Raw genomic sequence first — 10,978 nt, 5'->3', positions numbered from 1 at the left:
CCTGCCATATAACCACCGAATTCAATACTCCGCTTGCACATTCCGTGTAGTAACTTGGTTTGTGCTATCCAGGTACAAAAGTCGACTTTGTTGAAAGACCACTTACTTGCCTGTCGCCATAGTTTATCACTGTTTCTCTCAGGTGTCTAATCAGTTAATATCTCAGGCGCTTATTTACTGTGCTATTCTGTTGTATAACTTATAATAGAAAGTGCGTCTTTCAGTGATGAAGATATGTGATCATTAATTATATTTGTATTCTGTTCGGGCGTATCGTCCACATTCATTTTGCCAAAGTCCACGATTTGTGCTCTTTCGGGAAAAAACGTCATTTTCTGTAGAGACACAAAAAGGAGGCAGATGCCAGACTACAAATCAAAAGAACTCTGGTTCGATCCCCCCCATGGTCCTAGGATTTTGTATGTCGCTTGTTTCATATGTGACAGTTATTTGTTGATGTGAAGGAAAGATGTCATGCTGCACCGAGTTTCAAGACTGTACATAGCCCCCCCCCCCCCCCCCCCCCCCCCCCCCCGCCACCCGTGAATTGGGCTGGGTGAGTTAATCCAAAGATCCAATAGTACAATGCACTGCTGTGGTCAAACCAATCTTCGTGTTGATGATAGCTTTACCTAGTGGATGATCGATTTGAGTAAGCCTAATGTTAGTCTTTACCGACGATAATCATCAGACACTAAAGGCAAGGCCTTGTTGATGTACGGTAGCCGTGCTTGTGCGTCTCGCCATCTTTAGCGTTTCGTTGTAATTGCTGCAGTTCATTCCACTGATAACACTAAGGAATACGGATGTTCTGTGCCTTCCTCTTGATCTTTTTCCCAGAGTTTTCCATATAAGTCGCTTTTTATAAAACTGTCATGTCGAATTAGGTGTCCAGTTAATTTAGTTTTTCTTCTCTGTATCATGTTAGTGGGTGTCCTTTTTATCTTTAATTGATATTAGTATTTGTTCATTGGATTTTCTATCATTCCAGGACGTTTTGCCAGACCAGGACTCGAACCCAGGACATTTGTCTTTCGTGGGCAAGTGCTCTAAAAATTGAACTACCCTAGCACGGCGTCTGCTAGTTTCGCTGCGGAGCTTCTGTGAAGCTTGTAAGGGAGGAGATGAGGTACTGGCGGAAGTAAAGCTCTGAGCACGGGTCTCAAGTCGTGTTAGGATAGAGCGGTTGCTTGTCGGCACGGTAGATCAGCGTGTTTGGTCAGAGAGTTAGTCGCCCTCTGTAATAAAAGAACTGAGTAAATGGATCAACGACGAACTTGAATGGGTGTCTTGGCACGTCCGCGCCGAACAAATGCAACGAACAAAATGAGATAAAAAAAAAGTTGGTGGAGCACTCACCCGCGAAAGGCAAAAGTCCGAGGTTCGAGTTCCGATCTGGTACACAGTTTTAATTTTCCAGGGAGATTCATTTGATGTAATAAATATTTAAATAAAAATAAATTGTTTATTTATTACGATTTCAAATTTGACGAAAACGTATAAAATAATTTTTCCTATCCGCACACAGGCAGTACCGAAAGTTTGTGCTTGTAAATTTTGAATAGCTGTGGCAATATTTATAAGATGCGTGTAACAAAAAACGGAGGGCATATGCAGTAGATAATAGTTGGGAAGTGAACTATTCGTGCATCAGTTATGTATTACGTGCGTCCCACGTTTTGCGTTATAAATCTTACAAGTATTGTTATGGTTATTAAAAATTCACAAGCGCAAATTTTCAGGACTATCTCATTGAATTAGGAATCTGTACGGAGCTAGGAGAAATTATTTTATACTTTTTAGTCCGTTTTAAAAAGTGTTATATTATAAATTTGTTTTTATTTGAATAGTTATTTTTAGCTTGTGGTTGTCAGAGGACGACCATGGGATAACTAAACTACATAGCGTAATTGCGTGCATTGCACTCATCCTCGACTACGTATGCAAATTTGCGAGGGTTTCGTCATAGAAAACGTGGAAGAAAGAAAAGTTTTTCAGAAAGGAACTTTCGCCGGCCGGAGTGGCCGAGCGGTTCTAGGCGCTTCAGTCCGGAACCGCGCGACCTCTACGGTCGCAGGTTCCAATCCTGCCACGGGCATGTGATGTCCTTAGGTTAGTTAGGTTTAAGTAGTTCTAAGTTCTAGGGGACAGATGACCTCAGATGTTAAGTCCCATAGTGCTCAGAGCCATTTGAACCATTTGAGAAACTTCCGTTCCATACGGTGGAGCGGACAGGAAAAACGGGCTGGGTCCCCCGGGACGAATCCATTATCTGCGTGCAGGGAATTGTGTTGGCGATTGGGCGCGACTGCCATCAGCACGTAGTACAGCGAGCTATCTAATCGCGCTGCTGGCAGCGCGGTCGGCGGTTGGCGGCGTGGAGCGGTTGGGTCTGCAGCAGCAGGCGAGGCCTTGGCGGCCCCGACGCCGGCCTCGGCACGAATAGCGCCAGCTGCGCCTGCGCTCCTCACCTGCTCCGCTCTTCCTATCTGATACCGCCGCCCAGCTCCTACCATCACGCCCAAAGAAGCCGCTTTGAGTCAAGAGTCGCGCTCCAGGTGTTGCTCTTTCTCTACCTATTACTACCGTACAGAATGTGACACACTTCTTCCATCAGCGGACAAGCTCATGGGTATCCGGATTCTACAACGAATCCATCACTCCCGTCACTGCATTGACACCTGCGACAGACCACCGAGCCTAGTGCTTAGCGTCTTTGGCTACTATTGCAGAGGTCTAGGGATCGATTCGCTTCTGTGGTGGGAGGTTCTGCAACGGGGTCCTCTCAGCCTGGTGTGACAAAATAATACAGCCGCTTAAGGTCTAGGGATAGTTTCGCTTCTGTGGTGCGAGGTTCTGCAACGGGGTCCTCTCAGCCTGGTGTCACAAAATAACACAGCCGCTTAATGAAATAAGCAGCAAAATTGACACTCGAGCCGCCGAAGTGGCGTCAAATAGGAAGCAACCACTCTGTGTCATTCACAGACACGATACTGATGTACTGCCGTCCCGTAAATGACTGCTAAGCAGTAGGGCCTTCGTGTGAGAAACGATGAATACGTCAATGGGTGTATAGCCGTGTGAATAATGTAAAAGTTGCACACCAGTGTGCCATATTTTAATTGACTGGGTCTTATATACTGATAAGTCAGCAACTTTTCTTGATAATAATTTTTCCAATTTTTTAAATGATAATGAGGTGACTTATCTTAGAAGATAGATTAAGACAAATGAAAAAACTGCTAGAAGCCGACCTTGGGGAAGACCAGTTTGGATTCCGTAGAAATATTGAAACACATGAGGTAATACTGACCCTATGCGTTATCTTAGAAGATAGATTAAGGAAAGGCAAACCTACATTTCTAGCATTTGTAGACTTAGAGAAAGCTTTTGACAATATTGACTGGAATACTCTCTTTCAAATTCTGAAGGTGGCAGGGGTAAATGACAGGGAGCGAAAGGCTATTTACAATTTGTACAGAAATCAGAAGGAAGTTATAAGAGTCGAGGGGCATGAAAGGCCGGCCGGAGTGGCAGAGCGGTTGTAGGTGCTACAATCTTGGAACCGCGCGACCGCTACTGTCGCAGGTTCAAATCCTGCCTCGGGCATGGATGTGTGTGATGTTCTTAGGTTAGTTAGGTTTAAGTATTTCTAAGTTCTAGGGGACTGGACCTCAGATGTTAAGTCCCATAATGCTCAGAGCCATTTGAACCATTTGGGCATGAAAGGGAAGCAGTGGTTGGGAAGGGAGTGGGACAGGGTTGTAGGCTATCCCCGACGTTATTCAATCTGTATATTGAACAAGCAGTAAAGGAAACAAAAGAAAAATTCGGAGTAGGAATTAAAATACATGGAGAAGAAATAAAAACTTTGAGGAGCGCCGATGACATTGTAATTCTGCCAGAGACAGCAAAGGACCTGGAAGAGCAGTTGAACGGAATGGACAGTGTCTTGAAAAAAGGATATAAGAGGAACATCAACAAAACCAAAACGAGGATAATGGAATGCAGTCGAATTAAATCGGGTGATGCTGCGGGAATTAAATTAGGAAATAAGACGCTTAAAGTAGTAAACGAGTTTTGCTATTTGGGGAGCAAAATAACTGATGATGGTCGAAGTAGAGACGATATAAAATATAGACCGGCAATGGCAAGGAAAGCGTTTCTGAAGAAGAGAAATTTGTTAACATCGAGTATAGATTTAAGTTTCAGGATGTCGTTTCTGAAAGTATTTGTGTGGAGTGTAGCCATGTATGGAAGTGAAACATGGACGATAAATAGTTTGGACAAGAAGAGAATAGAAGCTTTCGAAATGTGGTGCTACAGAAGAGTGCTGAAGATTAGATGGGTAGATCACATAACTAATGAGGAGGTATTCAGTAGAATTGGAGAGAAGAAAAATTTGTGGCACAACTTGACTAGAATAAGGGATCGGTTGGTAGGACATGTTCTGAGGCATGAAGGGATCACCAATTTGGCATTGGAGGACAGCGTGGAGGGTAAAAATCGTAGAGGGAGACCAAGAGATGAATACACTAAACAGATTCAGAAGGATGTAGGTTGTAGTAGGTACTGGGAGATGAAGAAGCTTGCACAGGATAGAGTAGCATGGAGAGCTGCATCAAACCAGTCTCTGGACTGAAGACCATAAAAACCACAGAGGTGAGTGTGGAAAAAATTATAATATTTTTAGGCTTCCGTATTTCAGTCGATAATAACGGAACACTTATAGGATCACATTGTTGCCCGCCTGTCTCTCTGTCCGGCTGTTAAAAACCCTTTCTCTCGGCAACGGGTAGATGTATCAAGTTGACACTTATGTGACATACATAGGTCTACGGTTCCCTGGCGACGTAAATAAAGCTAAGCTTCTAACTCAATCAAAAGATACTGTCATTTATTTCACATGTTTTGATATTCGCAAACTCACTCATCAAAACCTGTAAGATACTCCCGTTGACCTAGAATCTTGAAATTTGGCAAGAAGCAAGTTTTCACAGTACAACCAACGGAGCCGCGCGGGGTAGCCGCACGGTCTTAGGCGCCTTGTTACGGTTCGCGCGGCTCTCGCCGTCGGAGGTTAGAGTCCTCCCTCGGCCATGGGTGTGTGTGTTCTCCTTAGCGTAAGTTGGTTTAAGTTAGATTAAGTAGGTGTAATCGTAGGGACCGACCACCTCGGCAGTTTGGTCCCATAGGAAATTAGCACAAATTAAAAAAAAAAAAATCGGAAATTGTGAATTTGCAATTATTTTGTTGTCAGACTGTATGTCTGTCCGTGCGCCTGTTAAGAAACCTTTCTCTCAGGAAGGGGAATACAGATCAAACTGGGATTCATGTCACATACTACGAGTCACATCTATGGTGCCTTGGCTGTATAACAAACGTTAGCTTTTAAGTCAGTGCAGACAAAACGTACAAACATTTCTGTCACAAATTTTTTGATAGTCGCAAACTCACTGATTAAAAGTATACGCTACTTCCCGTTGATGTAGAATTATAAAATTTGGCAAGAAGAAGGGTTTCACAGTACAAGTAAAGGAAAAAAAATAAGAAAATCGTCGTTTTTCAATTATATTACTGCAAAAGATATTTCTTTTGTAATTTATTGCCCGATTTCAAATCTGAAATTAAAACTCTCTCGAAAGTCTAGGAGTCCCTGGAACGATATCTTGCTAGTATCAATGTCGATAGCAGGCAGAAGTCGTCAAGGTTCTAGATTCCCGTGATGGATGAAGTGTCTGTACACATGATTAAGTTTGTACGGAAGCCTCATTGCGCGAGTCCTACTCACACGTCGCCAGTTTTTGTATTGTCAGAACGCTTGCTCAAATAGTTGGGTGGATTATTTTAATGTAACTCGCAGCGGCTGGTTCATCCTAATTTTAGTCAGTGGTCAACCCAGCCACGGTTTTCTTAATCAGTTCAGTTTTGGCTACATGTCCATTTGTCTTTTAATATAAATTTTTAAACTGAGACTCAGAATTTTATTTAAGCATTTTTAACGTTCATTTGTGGAACCTTATCCAACATGTATTTGTTCTCGCAGTGGCTGACTTTTACGCCGTTTTTATTAGTTGTCAGCCGGCCGCATGTAACTAGAACTAAGTTTTAGTCCTTTCTACTGCTATAACTATGTTATAGATTTATTTAAGCGCGAGGTAAGGGCGTGGACTTGTGTGAAGACACGCACCCTTGAAAAGAAACCTCTGTATGTGAGTGGTCATTAACAGACAGTCTTTAAAGTCTCTAATAGATGTCAACGGGCCATTGTCCCAAGAAGATTGCTTAAGAGGAAAAACGTGATCCTCAGTAAGCAGTTAGTTCATATTTTGAAAGGGCGCTGACGACCATGCTGTTGAACGCCCTGAAACGAATATCATCGTCGTCATCAATAATATAATGCTATCTTCACAGTGTGGAGGCTTTCCTGTCTGAAGATGTCAATTCTGTTGACGTACGGCGCCAAGTCTATAAGTAAACGCAGTTTGTAACTAGTCTGCATGTGACAAAACAGCGGCATGCCGTAACGTGACTCTTCTTCTTCTGTGGCAGTTACGTTGATTCATCTAGTCGTAGTGATTTCAGAGCATTTTTTTGTCAGTACCCCATTGTCCGTAGCACAAAGGAAGAAACAAGCGGAGTGATTCCTTTTCTGTGCTCTGAGTAGACTAAAGCTGCGAAGATTATTCGCAGAATACAGCTACAGTATGGCGAGAGCTGTCTTAGTGCCCGAAAAAATGTACGAGTGCATAAATCATTTTTAAAAGGGATGTGTATCCGTCTGCGATGAAGAGCCTTCGGGTAAACCTTCCATTTACAAAACGGACAGGAACATCGAGACAGCTGAGCGAATGATCTTACTAGAATTGATGATATTGACCAGAAGTTGAGCATCAGACACGATTCAGCATTTACAGTCGTCTATGAATCTCTCAACTATCACATTTTTGTGCTCTTCTCGTGTACCTCGTCCACTGACAGACACAAACAGGGATATTCGTAAATTTCTAAATCACAGTTAAGGCGTTTTGAAAACGAAAGATTCATTACACTACTGAAGCTCAAATACTGTACAGTGACAACTGTTGTGAGCTACTGCGGGATCTGAAGCACAAAATAAAAATGAAGAGGAGATGATAAAATTCAAAAGGAGTGGTTTTGCGTCACATAATGCCCACTCTCATACAGGTTGCAGAACAATGTGTTGTAATCAGAATCACCCATCGCACTGTCCTGACTTAGCTCCGCGTCGTTTTCATCTTTTTGATCCTAGGAAGGAGAATCTGCGCGAATGTAAGCGCCACAATGCTTCTTCCAGGACGGAATTAGGATGCTTGTCAAAAGATGAATCACGTGCATATAGGTTCAGGGAAATATGTAAAGGAATTGTGTTATTTATAATTTTCTTTTCCCAATAAACAGTTTCTTTTTAAAAAATTCTTTTCCTTTTGACATGCCCTTTTACCATATCAGATACTACTTTGTACAAGGATGCCACCACAACTTGAAAGTCTTGATACTTATGAATCCAAGCCCACAGACTTCGCTTACTCTTGTCTATTTCATCTCACAGCTGGATTCATCTTGCATCTCGCTAGACCTATTGTTTCTGCTAGTTACTATAAAATCTCCAACTCCTGCGAAATCTGTCTATCTTCCCGCTCTAAGTTTCGTGTGTTGCCTATAATTTTCCTTCGTTTTCTTGCAATTCCCACTTCTTAATATCGCGATGAGTTCCTTCTTGGAACAAAAAAATCGTTACGAATTCTCCAGCAGATAACAACATATATTTTAAGACTCTCAACATACATAATTTCTACCTGGTGTACAGTATATTGTAGCAATTTGTTTATTCGACATTGGTTTTTCTACGGGGGATTTCGAAGGTTCGCCAAGTCTAAAAATGAAATAGAAATAATGCGGATTCCACACCCACCCTGGCACTTGACTTGCCGTTTTCGGTGACTGATGTACCCCTGACCTATTCAGGACGCTTTTACATGTCTCCATTCCGTAGCACAGGTTGAGGAATATAAAAACTGACTAAACTTTTGATTTAATCCTCCACGCGCGACTTCAGACCAGAGCATCCCAATCAGTCCTCGGAATGATGTTGCGAATCCACAGCTGTGCTACAAGGGAGTCTAGCTGTCTTCGCCGTAGCGTGACTCTTCTCCGAGAAGATATTTGGGTCTTTCATATTTGGGTTTTTAGAATAATCTCTGGATTTCTCTAGCAGCATATCAAATTCTTCCGTAGTCCTAAGATATGCAAGAGCTACTTTTAGAGCCTCTACAGAATGTTACACTCCGGCTGCATTAAAATTTGGATTCTGTAGGGACTGGCCAGTTTCCCACACAGTCCAAATACTTCACTTGCTACTGTTATACAAAAAATAGTATCAAACTTTTCAAGCCACTTTGCATAGCCCCACAGGACTGACATTCTTTTGTCTCTATCTGAGCTCGGTACTTTCAATATTTAGGTCACCATCTTCTGGACCTGCTCATAGTGTTACCTGAAACATGTCAAAGATTTTATTCTTACAGCCCATTGGGTGGGACACATTGGAATCAGTCATTGAGCTTTTGGGTTTGGATTTGTCTCATCGACACCAGATGTTAGCACAACATCTGCATACACATTTTGCCTTTTTGCAGATTCTAGAATTATATTTGAGATGTCTTTCACAGATACCAGTACATTGCATAATCGATCACAGCTTCTTGAAACTTCCCAAAATCCCAGATCCAAACAATGATTGCTGCAGTGGGCGCCCGGAACAGGGGTGAAAACCTATGTTCTCCCTTGCTCCTATGATGTGTTCTTCCACCTGGCAGACCTTTCCTGTCTCGATCTCACCGAGTGCATATTTGAGCGGCACTATCGTGCACGTAATGTTCGAACTACCTACAGTTAACAGCTCTCTTTCTTTTCCCCTGTGGCCACCAGGGCTTGGACAGAGGAGAGATTGCTGCCCGAGCAGGAGGGCGTTGGCACGCTGGCTCCGCGTCATTAAGGCAGTGACTCAACTCTGCTCGTTAGAAATATAAAGTTACATTTACAATATGCAACCTCTTCCATGGAACAGCTCCAGATCTAAGCTTGCTAGTTACTACCAGATACCTGCTAAGCGCTAGATCGGGGTTCTTTGTGGGCCACGTTGGCAACAGGTGTAACTGACAAGCTCCGTGACGCGTTTACGTCAGGAGACCGTCCTGCCACTCCATCACCGGCGCATTTCGCAGCGGCCGTATAAAGCCGGTCGACAGCTGCCAACGAAGCTTTCAACCTTTCACGGACAGCAACCGACTCCTCCATCAAGATCCTTAGCTTATTTACTCACTAGCTGACAAACCTGGCATTGCCGAGGTATTCATTTTGCCAATTTTCTATTAGAAACGAAAACAAAAAATTAACTGTGTTTGTAGTGAATTATCGAAAAAATGTCGTGTCCGTGTATTCGTGAAAACACCCTTGAAATTGTGAATCAGTTGTACAAATAAATATTCGTAATTTAAAAATGTGTAAGTACTGTATCCAATATAAAAAACAGGGTCCCAGACAGTTCCTGTACATCGGGGAAAGCTGCTTCGAGTGTCTACATTGCGATTTTGTAAACGTTTCTATGGCCTCGACTCTTCTTGCCTCTGTAGACGGCTATCCTTTTCGCCTACAGACGTTTGCGCTTCGCAGTTGAAAGCTGTCAAAAGCGCTACCAGGCGTCAGGGATTTCCTTAAGCTGACTGGACCATGTAGGAGTTTCTTTGGAGCAAAGAATAAATGTATTAAAACTTCATGCATGATACGGAATTTTTTCATGTATCACAGTGTTTATGACATATCTCTTGGATTATTTGACTTACAATGATACACTACTGGCCATTAAAATTGCTACACCAAAAAGAAATCCGGATGATACACGGGTATTCATTGGACAAATATACTAGAACTGACATGTGATTACATTTTCACGCAATTTGGGTGCATAAAACCTGAGAAATCAGTACCCAGAACAACCACCTGTGGCCGTAATAACGGCCTTGAGAGGTCTGCGCATTGAGTCAAACAGAGCTTGGATGGCGTGTACAGGTACAATTGCCCATGCAGCTTCAACACGATACCACAGTTCATCAAGAGTAGTGACTGGCGTATTGTGACGAGCCAGTTGCTCGGAAACCATTGACCAGACGTTTTCAGTTGGTGAGAACTCCGGAGAATGTGCTGGCCAGGGCAGCAGTCGAACATTTTCTGTATCCAGAAAGGCCCGTACAGGACCTGCAACTTGCGGTCGTGCATTATCCTGCTGAAATGTAGGGTTTCGCAGGGATCGAATGAAGGGTAGAGCCACGGGTCGTAACACATCTGAAATGTAAAGTCCTCTGTTCAAAGTGCCGTCAGTGCGAACAAGAGGTGACCGAGACGTGTAAGCAATGGCACTCCATACCATCACGCCGGCTGATACGCCAGTATGGCGATGAAGAATACACGCTTCGAATGTGCGTTCACCGCCATGTCGCCAAACACGGATGCGACAATCATGATGCTGTACACAGAACCTGGATTCATCCGAAAAAATGACGTTTTGCCATTCGTGCACCCAGGTTCGTCGTTGAGTACACCATCGCAGGCGCTCCTGTCTGTGATGCAGCGTCAAGGGTAACCGCAGCCATGGTCTCCGAGCTGATAGTCCATGCTGCTGCAAACGTCGTCGAACTGTTCCGTGCAGATGGTTGTTGTCTTGCAAACGTCCCCATCTGTTGACTCAGAGATCGAGACGTGGCTGCACGATCCGTTACAGCCATGCGGATAAGATGCCTGTCATCTCGACCGCTAGTGATACGAGCCCGTTTGGATCCAGCACGGCGTTCCGTATTACCCTCCTTAACCCACCGATTCCATATTCTGCTAAGAGTCATTGGATCTCGACCAACGCGAGCAGCAATGTCGCGATACGATAAACCGCAATCGCGATAGG

This window comes from Schistocerca piceifrons, chromosome 2, assembly GCF_021461385.2.
Source record: "Schistocerca piceifrons isolate TAMUIC-IGC-003096 chromosome 2, iqSchPice1.1, whole genome shotgun sequence".
NCBI classification, from domain to species: Eukaryota; Metazoa; Arthropoda; class Insecta; order Orthoptera; family Acrididae; genus Schistocerca; species Schistocerca piceifrons.
The sequence above is the reverse complement of the archived record's forward strand: the minus strand, read 5'-3'. Positions refer to the sequence as shown.